The 23532-nt window shown below is 38.6% G+C and overlaps 2 long non-coding RNA genes across 3 annotated transcripts in view; both read right to left on the minus strand.

Moving 5' to 3' along the window:
• Nucleotides 1–7993, minus strand: part of LOC108352153 (uncharacterized) — a 54560-nt gene extending 46567 nt beyond the window's left edge. For both annotated transcript variants that reach the window (XR_001840311.3, XR_005490517.2), the window contains exons 1-2: nt 7704–7993; nt 679–787 (exon numbers count right to left, since the gene is read on the minus strand). This is a non-coding gene — a long non-coding RNA (uncharacterized LOC108352153). The remainder of the gene's footprint in view (nt 1–678; nt 788–7703) is intronic.
• Nucleotides 7994–9234: 1241 nt separating this feature from the next.
• On the minus strand, nt 9235–21641 carry LOC108352154 (uncharacterized). Its single transcript, XR_001840312.3, has 3 exons — nt 21479–21641; nt 20785–20861; nt 9235–9733 (listed from the first exon to the last, which is right to left on the minus strand). It is a non-coding gene; the product is annotated as an uncharacterized LOC108352154 (long non-coding RNA).
• Nucleotides 21642–23532: the final 1891 nt, after the last annotated feature.

The raw sequence follows: 23532 nt of genomic DNA on the forward strand, positions 1-23532 counted from the left end.
CATTTTAGACAATTTCACATGAGTGGGTGAACGAAATCTTATCACATTAAATGACCCTGTATGTACTCTCCTGAGTAAACCCAATGGAACCATCATGGAATAGGCCCAGTCCAGCACCCCAACTCCCCAGTTTTGGCTCAGTAGTATCTGTGGCTGTGTAGTTGGACCAAAGTGCAGGAAAAGGAGAAATAGGGGACATGGACTTGGCACCGTCTGGGTCATTTCTCAACATTTCAGTAATTGTAATTTCTCATTTCTCTGTGTCGACAGTCCTGAGTAACATGGTAAAGCCCAAGAGATCATTTAAAGTCTAACTTTTTCTAAATGGTAGCTTTTCCAAGCAAGCATAGCATTTTTTTTTCATTTTTAGTCCTGTCATCACTCAGAGGAAAACAAAATACGTGATCCATTTCCTTTCATGCATCTAGTTTGAATTTTTGAGGTTGGGTTTTTTTTTCCAAGTACTACTTATGTGAAGTTCACTTTCTTTTTCCCTTTCCAAGTTTTAAGAACTTTACCTTAGTAGACATTGCTGATTAAAACAAAATATTAAGGTTTGCATTTTTCTCTAAAACTAAGGTTAGCACATTGTAAGATGCTGTCATCCTACCAAAAAAAATCATCTGTGGGTTTATACATTGTTAAAGCAAAACATGGAAAGTTAGCTTTTAAATATACCCTGAAGACTCATTAACTTGAGACAGATCAGAACACTGTACAGTTCGTGCAGATGTCAACCAGGAGTCAGCACTCTCCATTGAGGCTCAGCCACAGACAGGAGGACCACCTGAAACAATCAGATATCAATTACTCTCTGGAATGTGGAGAGAATAATTTATAATCCATTTAATGACACATATAAAAGCAAAGTAGCATCTGTTATATCTCTAATAGCTTTACACAGATGAAATTGTTTGATAATCAGAAATGGCTGGAATTAAGGGCACCTAGCATCTTGATTAAATTATGTTTTTGGAATTCTTGTCCTTTGAAAGGAGAACCATGCTCACACTCAGCAATTGCTGGTTTGTTGTTGTCAATCAACTTTTTCATATCCAGGAAGAATGAAAATAGTCCTATGATGGTCAGCTTGAGCTATTGACACTCACTAAAATCATCAGAGGAAGAGCATTATAATGATGGATTATCTGTATTAGGTTTATCTGTGAGGAACTCTCTTAGTTAGGTTAATTAATTGTGGAAGACACAGCCCACTCTTGGAAGCACCATTCTCTAGCCAGGGGTCTTGAAATATTTCAGAGCAGACAAATAGATCTGAGAACCAGCAAGCAAACTAGCATTCGTGCATTTTTTTTTCTTGACACTAGACATGACGTGATTGACTGGAGTTTCTTCTTTGACTTTCAACAAACAATACCAGGCTGTACCCAGGAAATGTAAGCTGGAATAGAGCCCTTTCTTTCCTAAGTTTCCTTTTGTTGGAATATTGTTATCATAGCAACAGGAATAAACAAGGGTGAGATTCCAGTATGTTTGAAAATCTTTAATGCAAAGACCTAGAAAAGAACCAAATTTTCAATTACACCCAGCATACACTAATTCTACCTCCACAGACAAATATTAAATTCATTTAATACAGCAAATTATTTGTGAAATAATTAACCAACTCAGAAGGATTTCACAATGTGATTTCAAGTCTTAGATGCATTTGTGGCTTTGCGGGGGAGAAGGTACCCACAGATGAATATCTGTGGTCCTCTGCAAGTAAAATGTTGAAATCCTCATGGGATAAGTGATAACATTGGAAAACTAGACTTTGGGAGGAGACCAAATCATGAGAGTGTGTGCTTATAGATTGATTTAATATCCTTATAATGGAAACCCAAGAGGGCGTGTATGCTCCCTACTTTATGATATATTCACAGAAGTTAGGTCTCTCTTCAGATCCTTACGCTACTAGAACCCTGAACTTGGAATTTCCAAAGTACACAGTTTTGGAGAAGTAGACATGTTTTTTGTTAAGTGTTTCCTCATAGCAGTTTGAACTGACCGCAGCAGAGGATTCTGAGAAAATCAGACGTACTTTCAACTACCTTAAGTGGGGTGTGGTGATCAGAGCAAAGTCTGTTCATGTTTTGCTCCTGTTGGATGGGTTTCTGCTTGGCTGGTATGTTGCTACCTTGTTTAGAGAAGAGGCGTATGCGTGAACTGTCACGTATTGGGCATTTGAGATTCATACAAAAAGTCGAGAGACAACTGAAGCAGTCCCTCTCAGGTTTGGAAGGATGAGACCGAACTTAAAGCAATTTCAGAGGATTACTGTACTGAATATGGCAGATACAGTCCTTAAAGACCCTGGGATGTGCAACACACACCTGACACGTCCTGAGCAATCCATAGACGGTCTAGGGTCAGGTCTAGTTCTTTGTCTCAAAGGTAGGCTGGGATACATGAAGGAATATGGATATTCCAAACTTTGAAACTGCCCACCAGACCCTTTTTAAAAAGTGACAGTAGTTCTGATCATGTTTGCCACATTTAACTGTACTAATTAGGTCATTTGTAAGAGTTCCTTATAACCTTACACAGGAAACGTTACAAGGTGCTTCCTGTGATAAGAAGGGTTGGAGACACAGCCGAGGCTTGTCCTCTGTGATCCTGTGGCTACAGATGCCTCAGTAAAGTCACCACAGGGTAGCATACCAGCAGAACAAGCACGAAGACATGAGTTCAGATTCCTAGCATCCACGTAGTCCAGGCGCACTAGCGTGCCGGTGAACTCAGCCCCAGGGGAAATGAGGGAGATACTGGAGAATCCCTACAACTCATTGGTTTGTCCGTCTAGCAAGTCAATGAGTTTCAAATCCAGTAAGAAATCCTGTCCCAGTAAGGTAAAATAAAACAAAATAAAAGTGGATAACAGAAGAGGAAGATATCTGATGTTGACTTAGGTGCTTCCTGTGATACAAACGGTCAGAAACACAGTCTGGGCTTGTCCTCCTCTGTGTACAAATGGGTAGAACTGTGGAGACCAAAACTAGGCTCAGGGCAGTCACTGTAAAAACACAGGACACTAGCAAGTACATACATCTGATACACACATCCCACCACATACACTACATATACACAAGATTAAAAATGTACAGTTTAAATGAGAAATGACTGCTTAAACCTGCCAAATGGCCCATTATGTACATTTTTTTTCTCTTTCTTCGTTTTAGTGTCCCAGTAAAATTACAGCACTTCAATATCAAAAGAAAGAAAATGAAACACAATGGTGGAAGAGAATTGGCAAAGACACAACAGCAATTCCAAATTTCAACAGATTTTTCAGAAACCCACAGACGTGTGAGAGAGACTGACTCAGCAGAGAGCAAGCATTCACAACCACAGTGTACACTTGTAGGAGAAAACCGACTCAGCACCTACTGATTGCCAAACTAGATTGGACTTGACTTTTATTTTCATTTTTAAGAAGACTCCCCAAACGTAGGTGGGTTGGGTGTGGACTGCAGAGGGGAACACTTGGGGGAGGATGAATATGGTCAAAACACATCCTGGCAAGTCCTCAAGGAACTAAGAAAAAGCAGTTTCAGAACTTATAGTCTACCAGGATGAAGGGACTTTGATGAAGATTCACGCCAACCAACTTTAAGAACCTAATGACCGTTCAGCCCCTTAGAGTGTAGAACATTATTTGGAGTAAGGGAAGAAGGTGAATAAAGAGAAGATTGATGGAAAACATCCAGACTCTTGGGGTTCACGTTGGGTCACTGCCTTCTGCTCCCCATCTCTTCATTTTCTTCCTTTTAGTGCTTGTGAAAGTGAGGTTCTTACTTGAAGAAATTAAATCAGGGAAGTGCTCGACGAGACAGCAAGAGGACCACCAGATCCGTGAAGTGTCAGTAGGATGTGCAGATCTAGTGGGAAAGCCTCACAGCCCATCCTTGCATCTCCAGTATTGATGTCCCTGTACCATATCTAAGAACTTTCACTCACATAACCGAGAGAGCCTGCTTCCCATCTCTTGAGGTCACAGAACATCTCACACACTAGATCTTTGAAGTAAACTTTAGGCAAGGAATGATTGCAAGGCTTGCTGTTACATATTGATGGATTATATTTCTAACAAAAAATTAAAAAGGGCCATCTTGTAAGGGAAGGAACAACAAAGTAGTCATGATTGTATATTGCCTATCTCCTGTAATCCAGGAATTATGAAACTCCCAGAATTAAAACCAGAATGGCCATACAACCCAGCCATTCCACTACTAGGCATTACTTAAATGAAATGAAATTGCATGTGCTTTTTTCCCATACATAATGGCAACGATATTTAAAATGTGATATAGAATCAAGGGATTTCTGATATATATGAATCTGTCCACTGTGCAAATGTTTCCCGCATTCAGGAAGGCATGCTTCTTATGCATCAAAAGAAGAGAGCCTTGGCATTTATAATGGCCTGGGTGACTTGAATGTGGAGGATTGTATTTTAAATGAAAGTGCAGCTTAGGAAGACAAGTAGATGACCTCACTTTTAGGCCCACTTGCAAAAGTCAACTCTCCCAAAAGTTGAAAGGAATGCATTATAAGGGACTAGGTCACTCGTGGACACTGGAGACATGTTGTATATGTATGAAATTTCAGCTTAGCAAAAGAATGCATCTCAAGAGATCACTGGGTGAGATGATGGCTATAATATAGAATAATATACGATATTCATTGAAAATGCGAAGAGGATGAGTTTTAACTATTTTCAGTAAATGACAGATGCATGAGATAACACAGGATTGGCTATAATTACAGCCAGCATCTTGCTACTTTCTGGGTTCTTTTTCTTCCACCCTTCTCTACCATTTTCCACCCTTTCAACCCTCTAACACTGGATGGGAGAGAAAGAAAATGACAGGAAGGAAAGGGGGCTATGTCATTAGACTACTTCCTGCTGATCGCTGATTAGGGGTATCACAGTCCTTGTGGCAAGTTTGATCTTCACAGTCAGATTATCTAATTTCTCCATTTCTTGTTGTGTTTTTGTTGTTGTTGTTGTTGTTCTTCTTTTTCTTCTTTTTATCCTTCTCCTTTTATCCTCCTCCTTCTTCTTTTTCCCCCAATCCCTTCCTTCCCTTCCTTCCTTCCTCCCCTCCCTCCCTTCTTCTCTTCCCCCACCCCTCCCTCTCTCTTCCTTTCTTCCTTTCTTTCTTCCTTTCTTTCTTCCTCCCTTCCTTCCTTCCTTTCTTTCTTTCTTTCTTTCTTTCCTTCCTTCCTTCTCTCTCTCTCTTTCTTTCTTTCCTTCCTTCCTTCCTTCCTTCCTTCTCTCTCTCTCTCTCTTTCTTTCCTTCCTTCCTTCCTTCCTTCTCTCTCTCTTTCTTTCTTTCTCTCTTTCTTTCTTTCTTTCTTTCCTTCCTTCCTTCCTTCTCTCTCTCTCTTTCTTTCTTTCTTTCCTTCCTTCCTTCCTTCCTTCCTTCTCTCTTTCTTTCTTTCTTTCTTTCTTTCTTTCTTTCTTTCCTTCCTTCCTTCCTTCCTTCCTTCTCTCTCTCTCTCTCTTTCTTTCTTTCTCCTTTGGGCATGGCTACTCAACTATCCATGACCAATAACAACCAACATCAACCAACCACTAGCCATCTACTACTCCTCCACTTGTTGGAACCCTAGCATTTGTATACCATCCGAAAAGATGGCAGACTTCCATATGTCACACAGTCACAGAAACTATTTCCTGCTGGCAAAATCATGCCCCTCCTAGAGCACAAGCAAATTATGGTCAGCTGCTGTGGACAATTTGAATCATAATCTGTACCTATCACTTGGGCTTAAAAGAAAGACACATTCCCACAACATGTCTGTGTTTTTCAAAGAAACCAACACTATTAATCATTCCACAGTAATTTTGTATTTTCAGTCATCGTGTGCCTGTATTTTTATGTGAATGGAAAGAATAGAGGGTGAGAGGAAAAGGGGGGGTTAATCAAAGACAGAAAATGGGGGAGGGAAAAATAGAGGGGAAAATAGAGTGAGAAAAGAGACTGGGAGAGATATCAGGGTGCTTAGATAAATCACTAGATATGCACTTCCTGAGACAGTCACATTGCTTGGGGAGAGCCAGCTGCCTTTAGTCAAGGGAAACCCTGGTCATTTAAGACTTCAGAGTTATAGAGCGTAGTGTTTTCTGTAAAATGACATGTAATTTTCAATAAATATATGTAGTAACTACTAAGCTTCATGATGTTCAAGAATTTTTGCTCCAAATACTAACTTAAATATTGTTTTGATTAATCATTCCATTCATTTACTTCTCAAATGATATCCCCATTCTGGGTTACCTCCTCCACCAATCCCCCCACATCCCATGATATCCCACCTGTTGGTTACGGCTCCACCAACCTCCCTATTCCCCTCCCCTTTGCCTGTGTGAGAGTGCTCACCCACCCACTTGCACTCTCCCACCCCTCTTCTCCTGGATCCCCTATGCTGGGGCACCAAGCCTCCCCAGGCCCAAGGGCCTCCCCTCCTGTTGCTGTCAGACAAGGCCACCCTCTGCTACATATGTATTTGGAGCCATGGATCCTTCCAGGTACACTCCTTGGTTGGAGGTTCTAGACTCTGGGAGAAGTAGGTGGTCAGGCCAGCCTATGTAGTTCTTCCAATAGAGTTGCAATCCCCTTTTGCTCCTCCAGTCCTTCCATTAGCTCCTCTACCAGGTTCCCTGAGCTCTGTCTGATGGTTGGCTCCAAGCACGCACATCTGACAACGGTCAGTTGCTGGCCGGACTTCCACACCAGGTTCCTGTCAGCAATCACCTCTTAACCAAGGCAACAGTGTTGCGTTTGGTGTCTGTAGATGGATCCCCAGGTGCGCAGTCCCTGGTTGGCCTTTCCTTCAGTCTCTGTTCCGTTTTTTTGTCCCTGTTCTTCCTTTGGACAGAAACATTTCTGGGTTAAAAATTCTGAGGTGAGTGGGTGTTCCCATCTCTCGACCGGGGGCTATGACTATCTGCAGGAGGAGGTCTTCCCAGACACCAGGGAAACATGAGGCTCCCAGGAGCTTAAATATTTTTTAAACTTTCCTATACTTTCATCACTCCTTTTCAATGTAGCTTTATTAGTTTTTAAATTAAGTAATTGTAAAAGACAAAAGGCACCTGTAGGCATCTGTGAACTTTATCTACTACTGTTATTTCAAAGACATTTTGCTAATGTCACCAAGGACATCATGGATGAACTAAATTATCATAAATCTGATTACAATGTTTAGGGAAACTTTGTGCTTAAGCTATCCTAGTCTTGCTGAACAGATATATTGATTTTTTATTTTTATTAATTAGGAAATTAATTCCATCTAAGACTGAGTGAGTTTGTTAAGTTTTTATTTTTATTAATTAGGAAATTAATTCCATCTAAGACTCTTGAATGGGTTTGTTAAGTTACAGTACCTTTTGATGGAAACCTCCCAGCATCCATTGACTCCATTGAGAAACAGGATATTTCACCAGAGCAGCAATGTACAGAAATTAACTTAGTGACAAGAAGGAGTGGCGTACTCAGAATATTAAGACACAATAATTTTCTAGACATTGCTCTAGAAAGGGAAAAGGCTTCCATTAGCCTCAGAGTTGTTGGAAAGAACAAAAAGTATAAAATGTTGTAGTCCACCCTTCTTTCTATGACTTAAAAGACACAGTCTCTATCCTTTTACATTGTTTTAATGGAAAAATCATTTTTATTTTATATTTTTCTAACCTTCTCAATGAAGAGTAGTCTGTAATAGAAACTTTCTTATCGGCATGTTGGCTATTTAATCAGGGCAGTAAGTTAGAAGTGCTTCATACTTATCCTGTAATTAATTAAAATATTATAGAGAAAAAACATCATCAGTCGTTTTTGAAATACACATGAAGATGTAACTACCATGGAATTTTTAAAATATCCTTACTGATAAGCACGTGGCTCTGCATACAGCTGAATTAATTATGCTCATAGACATTAACTTGTATTTCACCACTTGGGAGAAGTAAAGGCCAGAGGATTCTTTTGAGGTGAGCAAGGTCAATATAGTGAATTTCACAAAATAATAATGATGATAATTAATAATAATAATATCCTATGCACTGTGAAGTTCATTTTCACAATGATTAGACATCATTTTCCTTCTGTTTGTTCATTGGAAAAATAATATTGTGTGGGATGGTATATTATTTTCATATTCTGAGCTGTAAGTTTCTACTCATGAATAGAAATAAAAATAATATATGTTTGAATTATGTTAAATATTTATAACTATTGCTAAGAATAATTTCAAGAGTGAGATGGGCATTGTGAATTTCAGCCTCTTAGATTTTTTATGACATTTTTAGTTCTTTGTAAAACTTTCATATCTGCTTTTGCACTCAAAATCTTTTAAGTGGATCCTGTGCTTGGGAGAAGTGGATTGATTCAAGATAAAAATCAAATCAATTATTTTTGTTATAATCTAAATCAGTTGTGTCTGTCAAGGCAGATATATCTATCTTCATGGATTCATTGAGTTTATCCTTTGATTTTTTCCTTTGATTTTTGTACCATTACATTTTACATTGTTCATATTTTAAATATACTGTTTAATTTCAGTGATTTTTCAGATAATTTGGAAGTATTTTTGCCTCTTCGGCTTGATAACAGTTGTAAATAGGACAGTTTGAACATGCAATTCTATATCTAATTATTTTTCTATGGGCAATAATAGAAATAAAATATAATAATAAATATTATGGTATACAATATATAATATTATGCACACTGTATTTTATATAATAATAAATAATGTTAATAAAATACAACATATTCACAAATAACATAATAAATTAATAATAATATATGAAATAATATAAGTCATATTAAATAATGTCTTATACTATATAATTTGTAATACTTGAAATAATATGTGCTAATACATAATATATATGAATAATATATAATATATAATGTTATCAAAAATAATTGAATAATATAAAATAATTGAATAATATAAAACTAAATAATATATTTTATAACAATAAATAGTATAGAAATAGTAAGTATAATAGCCCTTAAAAAATAATATATTTGCATTTGTCTTAGTTATACCCATAATTTTAGTTAAAGTAGTGTTCCCTTTTGTAACTTATCACCTGTAAAATAATCAGATTTATCTAGTGGACTGGACAGCCAGCTTTAATCCTTTCTCCCACCAAACCCTTCTCATTTTATTTTATTAATTTTATTTATATAATTAATTTAATTAATTTTGTGATTATCTATGTCTGCTATTGGTCTTGTAGTATTGAACATATTCTTGTTCATTGAGACTACAGTTAACACGTTTAGTGTGCACAGACAGTGACTTAAAACTATTCTTCATTGACTGATACACTTTTCTATTTTAGAGGTTTTGTTAAACTCTAGCCGTGAGTCACTCTGCAGCAGTTCTCATGTTGTGTCCCTGTTGAAAATCTTTTCAAAGACTAAGGTGAGATGTGAAGAATAGAGAACAGCATGATATAATTTTAAAAAATGATGCTCTATTCCCATCTGATTCTACTTTATATACAGTATTTGTATTAAAGGTTTCAGTACAGCTTTTCCAAATACATATTCAGCCAGCAAGATGTACATAACATTTGCTGTCACTTACCCACAATCCATCATTAGTATGCCATCAGTTAACTATTTAAGTTTTAATTCTTCTCCAAAATCCTTATAAATGCAAAGCAAGGCTTTGCTTTTCGTGAGAACAGTGTCTTTCCCAGTTTCATCTGTGAAATAAATATATTAAAATCAAATGTCTTGAAAGTCAATGATCTACAACTCAGAGTTGAAAGACATTTATTTACGTTTCGAGTTTTTGAAAATGTTTCTTTACAGAAACACAAAATTGAGATGAGTCAGTTTAATTTTTGTATTTGTGTATCAATGTGACTAAGCATAATGCAACACATTGACAGTTATTTCAGATATTTGGTGGAATAGTCAGACAGAAGTTTTAATCAAAAGAACCGTGGGAAGATTGGGAGATATGTCAATAACACTTGCCAGAATTCAGAAACTGACTAACAGAACTTTTCGCAAAAGATATCAAACAATTCCAGTTCGAATTTATTGCTGGTATAAAGGTTTATTGGTGAAACTATTTTGGAAAAACCATTGACCATTAATTAAATATTTAAAAATGAATCTATGCAGTGACCAAAACATTGCACTTTTGGTATTCACTCAAGCACATATTGTAGACACAAATATCCTTATAATAGCTTTTCTAACCTTTTTTTTGTAATGATTCCAAACTGGTAACTATAAATATATCAACCATTTGCACATTCACAAATAAAGAAATGACATGGACAGTCAATCTCTCCCTTTCCCTCTCCCTCTCCTTCTCCTTCTCCCTTTCCCTCTCCCTCTCCCTCTCCTTCTCTCCCCTCTTTCCCCACACCTCTCTTTCTGTCTCCCCTCATCTGTCTCCCTCTACATCGCCGTCTCTTTATCACACACACAAGGATTGCTTAAGCAATAAATAACAGCAATCCGTTTATACATATATAGCTCAGCACAGACATTGAAGAAATCACTAGCATAACCAGGAAGAGTATGGACTACACTATGTCTCTTTGTGACACGTTCTTGGGCATTCTAGTGAAGACACAGAGACAAAAAAGAGAGGACTGAACCTCCAGTGTAGGGGAATGTCAGGGAGGGGAGGTGGGAAGGGGTGGGAGAAAGGGGATAACATTTGAAATGTTAATAAAAATATCCAATAAAAATAAATAAAATTCAATATACACTTTTTGGGTAAAAAAGAAGAGAGGGCTGTACGCTTATGAATGGGGATTAAGGAGGAAAAGTAGAAAACGATGTGGAATGGAAGGTTAGAGAAGGTATAGGTCAACTCATGTTGTCCACTGTAATCATGTACATGTGTGTCAAAATTGATCGAATTGCAGTTTTAATAGGTGTGACCAATTATACCTCAATAAAGTCATTATACAATCATAAGATTGGTTGATACCAGGGGGTACAGAGCAGTTTGTGATATATGAAACAAAGTGACCAATGGAAGTTTCTAGGAGGAAGGGACATTCTTGCCTTGACTTAGGTACCAGCAACTATAGATATCATTTTACTGAGATTCACTGAATTTAAATTAATTATTTTATTTTTTGTGGATTAGTGACTTATAATGTTATCGTATTTCAAACCTTAGAAACACACACACACACACACACGTACACACACACACATACACACATACACACACATACACACACATACACACACATACACACACACATACACACACATACACACACATACACACATACACATACACACATACACACATACACACACATACACACACATACACACACATACACACATACACACATACACACACATACACACACACATACACACACACACATACACACACACACACACGAAGTGAAGTTAAAATGTGCACACATACAGTTTGTTATTTGTCTTTGATAGAATCTGATTTGGCTTTTAGTATTAGCAGACATAGTGCTTTATTTGACTTTAGAGATTATGCTTACCTTTTTTTTTTAAAAAAAGATTTATTTATTTATTATATAATAGTACACAGAAGCTGTCTTCAGACACACCAGAAGAGGGCATCAGATCTCATTACAGGTGCACCATGTGGTTGCTGGGATTTGAACTCAGGACCTCTGGAAGAGCAGTCAGTTCTCTTAACCACTGAGCCATCTCTCCAGCCCGATTATGCTTAACTTAAACATCGCATATAAACTGAATCCTGTTTCTACTTCATTCACAGATCTCTATATCAGCTGCATTAAACCAATAAACAGGCTGTGTTGATTAAAACACATCACTCCGTGCAGTGTAGATAATAACCTGTTCCTCTCCTCTGGATTTATAGCAATATCTGACTGGGTGGCTACTAGAAATAGTAATTTATTTATTTTATTTTATTTTTTATGGTTTTGCAGTATCCTGTGGCCACTGGGTTCAGAGTGTCTGTCATTGCTTCATTGCCTGGAGTACCATAGTATATTTATTGTGTTCATTTATCTTGTTCTTTTTCTTGCCCACTATGTGTATTTCCGCTATACCTTGCATATTATAACCTATAACCTCTATTCAAGTTCTAAGTTATAGAAAATACTTCATCAACATGTGAACATAGTCATGAAGAATCTGGGGCGGTTTCAGAAAGGTGACCATCCCTAAAATGTGATCTAGGGATATTTTCTCCAGAGGTAAGAGAATTCTTGCAATTAGTATCACATAGGAAGAAAATAACATATAGATGATACAATAAAATATAAAACTATAATTAGCATCTAGCAGTCCCATTTCTGAAGTCCGTGGAGTTGAAGTAAAGACACCTCCTTAAATTTGCATGTGCATTCAGTGTGCCATTAATCACAAATGTGAAACACAATCTTAATGTAGATGTTGGCAACAGATTAATGGGGATAAATGGGCAAAACCACTAAAGAAACAAATTGTATTAGAATATTGTTCCATTTCCATTTTAAAAACAGAAGAAATGATCTCCCCCAAAAGAACCTTTCAATTGCTTATTCAATACCAAATGGTCAACCCTAAAATTATACCTCTATCTACAGATATAGATATAGATATATATACACAAGTAATATTATATAATCTCTCTCTCTCTCTCTCTCTCTCTCCCCCTCTGTGTGTGTGTGTGTGTGTGTGTGTGTGTGTGTGTGTGTGTAAACAAATAGAGGCCATGAATTTAAGAGTTAGGGACTGCATAAGAAGAGATGGAGAGAGAGAAGCGATGAGGAAATTATAAAATTAAAATAAAACCCTAACATACGTGAATGAATTAAAAAAAAGGCATTATACAAGCCAGGCACATAAAGTCAAGTACTGAATGATTTATTCATATGAAGAATGGGTAAGAGCTGAGCTAGAATAGACGCGTGTAATTTCCAGAGGCTGGTGTTGGAGGAAATGAGAGATGTAGATAAAAGAGAACAGATTCTCAATTCTCTCAGTTACTGTATGAAAACACTCATGCATGCTTATTGTAGCAACACTGCACCAAATAATTAGGAGATTGCATCTCAAGTATTCTCCACAAGGTGATATCAGTGTGATGTGATGGGATGTAAGTGACTTTTTAGTGAAAGATGCCAAAATGCATGTGTGTGGTTATATCTGTCTGTCTGTCTGTCTGTATGTATGTATGTATGTATGTATGTATGTATGTATGTATGTATGTATTCCACTTGTCTGTTATTCCTTCATGAAGCTGGAGACAAAATGCCTTTTTTTGCCAATCAGCCAGGTGAAGTGTTTTACTTTAAATGTGGAAACTAAATTTTCAGCGAATATTTCCACTCATCTGTTGAAATCACCTGATTTGCGTGCAAGGAAACAGTCATTTACAAGATTCCCAGACAGTCTGACTATGATCAGGCTGTCTCTAATCTTCTCCAAATGTAATATTTCTGTTTGGGGTCTCTCTAGGGAGCATCAATTCTAAGATACTTAGAGGCCGTATCGTAGATCTCTACGAGTTTCTCTGAAGAGGAATGTACACGCCTAGATGAGTGTCCTAGTGAGACATGAGTTAGTGAGGAAATTTCCAGCAGGAGTTCACTCCTACTTACAGGATTTACAGACAAATCAATTAGGTTTAATGATAGGGACATCTGATAGCAATTAATAATAATAATAATAATAATAATAATAATAATAATAATAATGATAATCTGAGAGAAGATTATTTGGTAATCTTTGTAATGATTTAAGACAGTTTATAAGCAGATTTAAGTGATTTTTATCCATCAAGGACCATGTAAATTATTTAATACTAGAAAATGAACCAAGTCACGTAACCTTAGATATATTTAGTTCTTCTTTCGGAAAGTTTTCTCATGTACTTTGTTTAAGTGAAAAGAATTCTCTTGTTGCCTTTTCAACTTAACAATTTGGCTACAATAAACAGCATCTTTCATTAAGCCTGAACAAAGACCAAGACTACCCACTCAATAAACGGGTTAGATATTCCTATACAAAACATTTTTACCAAGATAATTCAGAAATTTTGATTCATTTTGAAGATAATGGGGAAAGAAAAGAGGGGAAAGAAAAAGCAATCCCACTGGGAAGAAAATGTCTTTTGGAAAGTTTTGTACTTTTTCCTTCCTCTATAAATTGTCAGCAGTAGCAACAGATTGGTTTGTGTTTCCTGGGGAATAGGGGAATGGAGAATCCCAGCTGTAGTGGGCATAACTAGTGTGCAAGCAAGTTTTGCCACAGCTCTCAGGAAAAACACACACACAAGGCATGGCTCCTTGACAAGCTCATGGCTCAAGTTAGTTACAAGCCTTGATCAGTAGAAACACAATAGAATGCATCATACAGAACAGATTCCACCCACCTGGTAGATTACTACAATTGAACAAATTGAAAGTCTATGTAAAAATAAAGCAATGTCTACTAAAGACCTACTTATCCCACATAAACCCTTGAGGCATGGCAGCAAAGGCCATTCTCAGGACACATGAGCAAACTTTCAGAAGGGATATACAGTTAGCTGCTAAAAGACAACTCTGAGCGTCACACCCATGTTTTTCTGACTCCTTCGCACATCTTTTTCTCATGTTATCTGTTACTACTCTGAAAGCAGGTTAAATTAAGTGTGGGATAAGGGTTTACTAGCTCAACAGCCCCTTTCTGGATATTAAGATGTATAGAATAAAAAAACCGATTTGTACCTTAAGCAAATATTATATCTTTAGAGACATCGTCTCAAAACCAGAAACATTCTCTGAGCTCGGGAATCTTCAAAGTGATATTGCCACTTGCACTGACACAGAGACACAGAGTTGACCACTATGGAGAGAATAGGAGACGGCCGTGTCTAGTCTGAAATGGAACTTGTGTACTGCACCACCCAAGGCTCATTGGTCATTTGGGAAAGCGTGTGAGAGCCAGAGGTGGTGTGTGATTACAAGGAAACCCTGTCTTCAGGATAGAGCAGAGCAGCTGCATTTAGGAACTGACAGAGTCACAGAAGTTGTTATAGCATGTACGTGTGTGACCCTAATCCTGAACAAACAGCATGGAAAAGGATGGTGAACACAAAGTCCCACCACTAGACAAGAAGCTTTTGTCAATTCGTAGTATCTTAAAGAAGAAGGGCCAATTCTTCTTGAAGACTGTAGCCCACGCTACGTCAACCACCCAGGGATGGAAGGCCACACCCCCAAGAATATTTGGGGGGTGCAAATTGGTTTGGGTGGGGAAAGAAAAAGGGCACGAAGTTAGGTGGGACTCAATGGAATGAATAATATGAGTTTTCTCTACATATTTTCACAAGAATGCAAATTTAAACTTTCTAGATATTGCAATTGAAAGCATGATCGTGATAATGTTGACACAGTATTTTTGGCTACAGTAAAGCTTTCGAAATTATTATTAATGCACAAGAAATTCTGTAATGCTTTGTTAGATTTCATCTGTGAGAGCCTGTTTTTTGTCTTCCTGACACAGACTTGACCAGACTGCCTTTAAGCTTATAGAACTAACAATATCTCCATTGCCCTAGTACTGAACTCACAAGTGTCCCTTCCCATACAGTGTATCCGGAGCTGAGAATCTAACCCGGGCCCATGCCCACTCCCTAAATGTCTATTTCAAAACAATAACAATGGAATGAATAGGTACTCAATGATAAAGACTTGTGTGAGTTCACTTGTAGCAAGACCCAACCATTCAGATGACATAACTTTTAAAAATCATATCTGGTCTGAAAACTGATAAAATTTATAATCACCACACATCTCTAGAGACAACCCAAGAAAGTGGTAAATCTTAGGATTGTCAAACATGTATAATTTTTATAATTCAGTTTGGGGAGGATCGTTTCAGCTCCAGTCAAGGTATCATTTCAATGTTGGCATTGTCTCCTAAGGTGTGGCAGTGTTTGAAGCTATAATTTCATTTTGTTAGAACTGAGCGTAGGGCTTAGGGACTTCTGCATGCAGGGTAAGTGCTACCACACGGACCGGAACACTAAAGTCACGTTTTAACCTGTGCCAGATAATGGGGTACTATTTTATAGGGTTTTTTTATGTAATACTAAAATTGTTTTTAAATAAAGAGGAGAGTTACACTTTGGTGTCTTGAGCTAGGGAGATGACTCAGCAGATAAAAACACTGGCACCAAGCCTGATCCCCTGAGTTCCATCCCTTAGAGCCACATGGCAAAAAGAGAGAACCAATTCCTGGCTTCTAACACCCATAGAGGCAGCAAAGTACATGTGAATGTACACACACACACACACACACACACACACACACACACACACACACACAGATACACACATATATATCATGCCTTAGGAATGATTGACATATTACTAAAAGGAAGAAACAATCTTTTTCAAAGTTTATAGCCCTGCAATGGGATTTTGGAATCAATCATGCCTGTGGCTTGCTTTGCGATGGTGTCTCTTACTGTTAGATTGTCTTTTTCCATTCTTCCTTCCAAGACTTCTTTCCAAAAATACACTGTGCAATCCAAATGGTAGCCAGAGCCTTGTCTTTGATGGGTGAACCTATACATTTTTTATCCCAACACTTCTCTTGAAAAGGGAATACAGAAAGCATATTGCAATTAATGGTAATGGGATATCCTGCATTTTGTGGGGAAAATTGGAAACCTGCCCACTACTCTTTTAAATCCTTTGGCTGAACAGAAAACAACTCCAACCCAAAGGAGGACAAAGGATTCAGGAATGAAGACTTGAAGTAGGGTTCAGAGTCAGGTTTTCATAGTCTCTATGGCTGGGGTGTGTGTGTCATTTTTAGGCCATTTAAATATATTTGTAAATATATGTGTGATGTTTCAAGTTGTTAAATATACATGTGGGTAGGTCATATGTTGCTGTATTCGAAATAGAGCTTCCTTTGTATGATGTGGGGTGCAGGTTACATCTGTCCATCAGCACCATTGGTTTCAGCGTAGAGTGAATATACGCCAAGCTCTCGGTCTGTATCCCTCTTACCCTTTCCCTTCCTTTCTGTTATAGTCACCGACCCTTCTTCTGCCTTAATAAGAGTTTACCCTTCTCATGGTTTACCATACGAAGCTTAAAACAGTGAGGTGAGACCAGTGATGTGGTTCAGCAGGGAAAAGGTGCTTGCTATCAACCCCGATGACCTGAATTTCATAACCAGGACCCATATGAAAGAAGAGAATAGACTCCCACAAGCTGTGCTGTGGTCTCCACATAGACTATGAGGAAAGCTTATGCCCAAATACATAGACACACATAGTAAGAGTGAACATACAGTAAAGCTCGATTTAAAATAAACGTATCATTGATCATTAAGTCTGAAACCTGATAGGAGGAATTTCAACCATTGCTTCTTGACACTTCCTTACAGTGCTGATTTTTTTTCACTTGAAGTTGCTTCTTGTCTCACCATGGACCCAGGAGGAAGTAACAACAGTTATTACTCCATCAGAGTTTAGTGGATGCCAAAGGCAAATAGAGCAGCAAGAAAACTAAGAGGCAGAAAATTAAATTACTATGCTTTGCCTATGATGATTTTATAAGCTCATGACCTCGCCCAGACATTGGGTTGATCAGATAACAATGGGAGGAGGGTGAAGGAAGACAGAAGGTGGAAAGATCTAAAGAGGAGAGAAAGATAAAATTTAGTGTTTACATTGGAACATTTCTAAGGATATTCTGGCTGTCTAAGATAATCACAGAGTTCTCAACTCACTGCTTAACACCCAAATAGTTTAGCCAGGAAATGATTGCATTAGCATTATCGATGAAAAGTAGATTTTGTATTCCCTCAACACTTTACCCGTCTATGTACACAGTCTACAACCATTTATTAAGTAACAAATATGTGCAGAAGAGCAAGCAATGTCCTCCCTTTAGAACTATCAATTTTGTTGATAATACAAAGAAGATGATAATATATTCATCAGTGCTAGAATTAAGATTTTACAAAAGTCTCTGAGACCCAGGGAAAGTGTAGAGAAGTCTTGGGTCAAGTGCACCAAGAGAACAAGCTCCACAGAATCAATTAAGCAGGACTCAAAGGGGCTCACAGAGACTGAAGCAGCAACCATGGAACCTGCATGGGTCTGTTCCTGGCCCTCTGCACACATATTCTAAGACTTCAGTTGTCTCAAGTCTCAAGCCAACTGTGAGTGAGTAACAGCTTTTGTTTGCAAACTTGGCTCCTTAATTTACAACTATTGGTTGAATAAAGATACCTACATCCTGTAGCTGGGCAGAAGAGAGGTAACAGGGCTTGGTTCCTGGTTTAGGATCTGAGGCAGAGATCACAAGGCAAGAGGGTCTAAAAGTTAGAGAGCACTGATTGTAACGCGGTTCTTGCAAAGTGCTCAAAACACTTGCACAAGTATGTTTGCCGTGATGAAATAGTTAGACTGAGCCTTGTAGAAAGAAACAAGGCCAGGAAGATGGCTCAGTAGGTAAGAATGTTTATGACCCAAGCATGAGGACCAGAGTTTGAATCCCCAGTGCCCATGTAGAATGGCTGAGTGACTGAACAATGGTTAGAAGAAAGTAGAGAGTTACTGGAGCTTGAATGCCAGCGTTGAGGCACATAATGTAGAAAAAAAGCCTGTAACAAGGGCGTGTGGCAGAAAGTGATAGACCAGTACACCCAACACCCTTCTCTTATCTACACACACACACACACACACACACACACACAAACACACACACACTTCTGTGCATACAGTCCATACCCACAACAAAAGCTATAAGTTAAAATAGTTAATACACTATTTATAAAGAAAATAGACATAAAACGCCAAAAACCTTCATTTAAAATCTCACTGCCATTTTTTTTCTAAACTCATATAATTCCAAACTGCATTCTAAAGACTTCTCCTTATTTGCAGAGGTGAGGTCTCAGCCTGCTTCAAAGAAGCTTTGTTTTACAGCAGTCAGAGGCCAAAACCGAATTCACAGCAGTTCCAAGCACAGAGTACTGATTAGGAGATGCTCACCCCCAATTGATATAGCTTAATGCCTATGCCCACTGAAGTCTCAGAGAACGCTACAGAGGAGGAAGCAGAAAGATTTTAAGAGCAGGAAGAGCAGGATATCAGCTACAAAATGGAACTCAAGAAATCTCAATCAGGTGGTCACCTAAGCACAAATGTACAAATGGACAGCACGCAACATGGATGGAGGAAGTCTAGGCCCCATCCTCAGTTGAGGAGTCGTAAGGTCAACTGATGGCTGACAAGATGGGGGACTCAGTGGACTGTGATTTACAATCTCTCTCTCTCTCTCTCTCTCTCTCTCTCTCTCTCTCTCTCACACACACACACACACACACACACACACACTAACAATTACGGAAGAAGAGGTTGTGAATTTAAGAGGCCATGAGGGGACAGAGGAGGAGTTGGAGGAGAAGAGGGTGGGGTATAAATGAGATATGTACAGTATCCATGTATGAATTTTGGCATTGAGGGGCTGGTGTGCTCTGAGCACTCACACACAGCCACTCCTCAGTGGACCACAGCGGACTGGTGAGAGACATAGCCAAAAGGCAATCAGGAAAAGGATTTGTGAATGGCGAAAGGAACCGAGGTTACCAGATTGAGCTAGGCACCTGGCATTTAGGATGTTGAAGCCATTCAGAAAGTTTTCCTCAAAGAAATGCAGCTTGGTGATGAAAGTCTGGCTCAAGGTCGACAGGAAGAAGAAGTGGAGATCCTGACAGCAACGCTCTCCATGTGCAGGCAGACTCAGCAGTGCTTGTGAGGGTTGCGACAAATTCACCCACTATTGTTGTTCCAGATGTTTCTGAAATAAAAGCCTGGTGACTGGTGAGAGAAATGTCTGTGCTCAGGGCTTAGATACAGATCAACAGATGATTTGAATGAGAAATAGATACTGACATAAAAATCTCAGTTATGAGGATAAAAAGACAGTATGTTTATTATGGTCTGTCCCACACTCAAATTTACTGAACCTAATATCTTAACCTGCTTTATGTACTTCCCCCTACCCTGGTTCAAAGTATCTTTTGATAACGCATCCCATTGTAGAAATGCACTCGGTTGCTACAAATCTCAGGGATTGACTTTAATCCTTCACATGTGTAATTAAAACACACAGCTCTAGAAAGTTACTCAGGTTAAAAGTGCCCTGGGGACAGTTTTAACAGAAAGGATGGGGAAAAGCTGAGGAGGCAACACTTTTTTTTTTAAAGAAGATGGTACATTCTTGGATAAGTCTGAAACTTCTGTGCAAGTGTGTTTATGTGAACCTGAGCATTAAACTATTTGACAAGCCCTGTGTTTGTTTTGATGGCTTGAACATGTGAGGTGTTCCACTGCACCCTCTGAAGAAGTTTATCACTTCCTTGTGCCCCCGTCTTGTATTGTTTAGCCTACATTAGTAGGCTTAACAGGTTATGGGAACCAATTGCATATTAGGTTTATTGGTTAAGATTTGTTTATTTTTTATTTTAAGGGTACACATGCTTGTATGTGCATTACATGAGTGCAGTCTCTGAGGAGGCTGACACAGAGTATTAGGTCTCATAAAACTAGAGTTACAGACAGTTCTTAGCCTCTGTGGGTGCTGAAAATCAAACCTATCACCACTCCAACAGTAGAACGTTCTCTTAACCACTGAGCCATCTCTGAAGCCCTATTCTTAGTATGTTACGTTCAAGTAACTGAAAATAGTACCAGGAGTTGGGTATGGGATCACCTTGACCTCACAGTGCAAGCCATGTTAGCTTAGGTGTAATAAAATGAGACTACCCAGTCTGCAGCTCTCTGAATATCCCTTTTCAATGCTCACTCTTGGCTCTTCTCAGCTTCTTTACTTCTACCACCATCTGAGGAGAGTACAAGAGAGACAACATCTTGTATATTTTGTGTTTTACATTCTCATTTTTAAACATTCTCCTGTATATTTCTAAATTTACAGATTTTTCTCCAACTGACCTATCTTGCCGATTTTCATTAAAATTAAATTATGTCACAGTCCTTCCAATCAGTCTAAAACTGAACTTTGAGGTGATGAGGTGACCTACTTGTGAAATATTTATGGTTTTAATTTTTTTTTTGCCTCTTGTTGTCATTGTACCTCCTTAACCCCACCATGGCTTCTTTAAGTAGTATACAAATAAAGTGTGACCTTGGGACTAAAGTCCTAGATGAAGCTGGTGGGACCTTCTATTCACAAACAGCGCTACGTCATCTGCGACAGTATGCTTCCAAACTGCGACTACACTGCTTTCTTTAACCCAGTGCATTCTACTAAATTCTGTTGCTGGTGATTTAAGTTCTAAAACTGCATCCCAACCCCAGGTCTCACTTGATTGAGTTTCCTACTCTGCAGGCCCAGGTAATAAGTCCAGACTGGCCATATAACATTTCCACTGTGGTTGGAATTAAGAAAACCGTAATTTTGCAGACATTCTGAGTCTTTTAAGTCTTCCGCACAACCCACCTGGAAATCACAACAGAAAGAAGCTTTGACAGCCCATCAGAATTTCCTCATCCCCAGACTTTGGGACATGTGCCAGTCCTTGGTTTGCTGTGAGGGTCTTCAGTCATGCACAGAAAGCTTCTTGCAAGTTGTCAAAGTTTCTGAATGAGTTCTCTGAAAGACTCTTTCCTGGAGGTAGAGAGCAAAATTAAAGACTCCTGGTCCTCCCCCTGTTTCGCTTCAGCCACATAAAGTTAAGGCTTAAAAAGTAATTCTGCTTATGTTTTGGCATAAGGGGCTGCAAGATAAGCTTGAAAGAGAGTCGGGATTGATATCCCTGTGCTGTGGTACAGTGTAATTGCCCCGCTTCAGGAAGCTAAACGGAACCCTGGGATGGCATTTATTATGTTTAATTTTTTTGAGCTTCATTTGATTCTCTCACTATCCCAAACTCTGCACATAAGCCCATCTAGCAAGTTTATAAACAGCATCTAATGCATAATCCACATCTCAGCTCTGCTTTTAACTGCCTGGGTGGTTAAAAATAGGGCTGATTTGTTTCTCTCTATGCTAGAAAATTTATCTTTCATAAGGAATGCTGTCCTAATTGAAATGGGAAGAAATATATGACTGTCATGTTTGCAATCAGACACTTTTGGGGGAACTAAGTGAATTTTCCATCAGATTATATTATCATATTAAAAAGGAATTATTCCATTAACCCCATACTGGCCACTTCAAATCCTGCAGAACCAGCAAGTTGAAATCTATAAACTAAAGTCACTGGACAATGACCTAATGGTTGGATGTTAAGGTAAAATAACTAAAAACTGTGCTTACTTCTACAGAAAGGTGTATGAGGCTGGAGACAGCACTGTAGAGGAACTATGAAAGGGAGAGAGAATCACTCCAGTTATACAAACTCTCACTTTTGCTCTTCTGAGACAGGGTTTGGTTGCACTGCTCAGGTTAGCACATGAATCACAGCAACCCTTGTCCATCACCCTCCCACGTGCTAAGATTCATGCCATCACACATAGCCTACCCAGTCTTTTATATAGGAACGTCCATGTATGTTATATGAACTAATAAAATTAAGCATATTAATTGTAAAAGATAAATATTGTATTCTTCCAAAAATTATGAAAATTTACCATATTGTTAATAAAACTATAGCATTAAGTAAGAAGTTTGGGGTAAAAATAATCAATGCTCCTCTTTATAAGGAATCGTAGATGCTCAGATTAAGAGCCACATGCTGCTCTTCCAGAAGCCCAGAACTCAGTTCCCAGTATCTCTGTGGTAGTTCACAACTCTTTGTAACTCCAGCTCTAAGGGGCTTGATGGCTTCTTTTGGTCTGAACGGACACAAGGACTGTAAGCAGTGAACAGAAATATTCAGGCCAAACACTAATTCACATGAAGTAAAATTAACATAAATATAAGATATATTTTCTTAATTATCTGTATGTTTGTGTGTGTTTATGGAGGCTACCTATGTGATGCTACCTTGGACCAGAAGTTAACCCCTATGCCTCCGTGACAGTCTTTCATTAATAATTTACTTTACACCCCCATCACAGCCCCCCTCACCCCTCTCCTACCAGTCCCATCCTCACAACATCCCCATTACGTCATCCCTTTTACCTCAGATAAGAGGAAACCCCTCTGGGATATCACCTTGCTTTGGGACATCAAGTGGTAGAAGGACTAAACGAATCCTCTCACACTGAGACCCACCAGAAAAATCCACCTATGGGAAGGAGATCCAATGGCAGGAAATAAAGTCAGAGACAGCCCCCATTCCAATTGTTACGGAACACATGAAGACCAAGCTGCACTTCTACTACAAATGTGTAGAGGGCCTAGGTCTAGACCATGCATGCTCTTTGGTTTGTGGTTCAGTCTCTGTGAGCTCTCCTGGGCCCAGGGTAGTTGACTCCATGCATTTTCTTGTGGTGTCCTTGATCTCTCCAGCTTACTCAATCTTATCCCTCACTCTTCCACAAGACGCCCTGAGCTCTGCCTGATGTTTGGCTGTGAGTCTCTGCATCTGTTCCCATCTGCTGCTGGAT

This window comes from Rattus norvegicus, chromosome 10 (genome assembly GCF_036323735.1).
Source record: "Rattus norvegicus strain BN/NHsdMcwi chromosome 10, GRCr8, whole genome shotgun sequence".
NCBI lineage: Eukaryota > Metazoa > Chordata > Mammalia > Rodentia > Muridae > Rattus > Rattus norvegicus.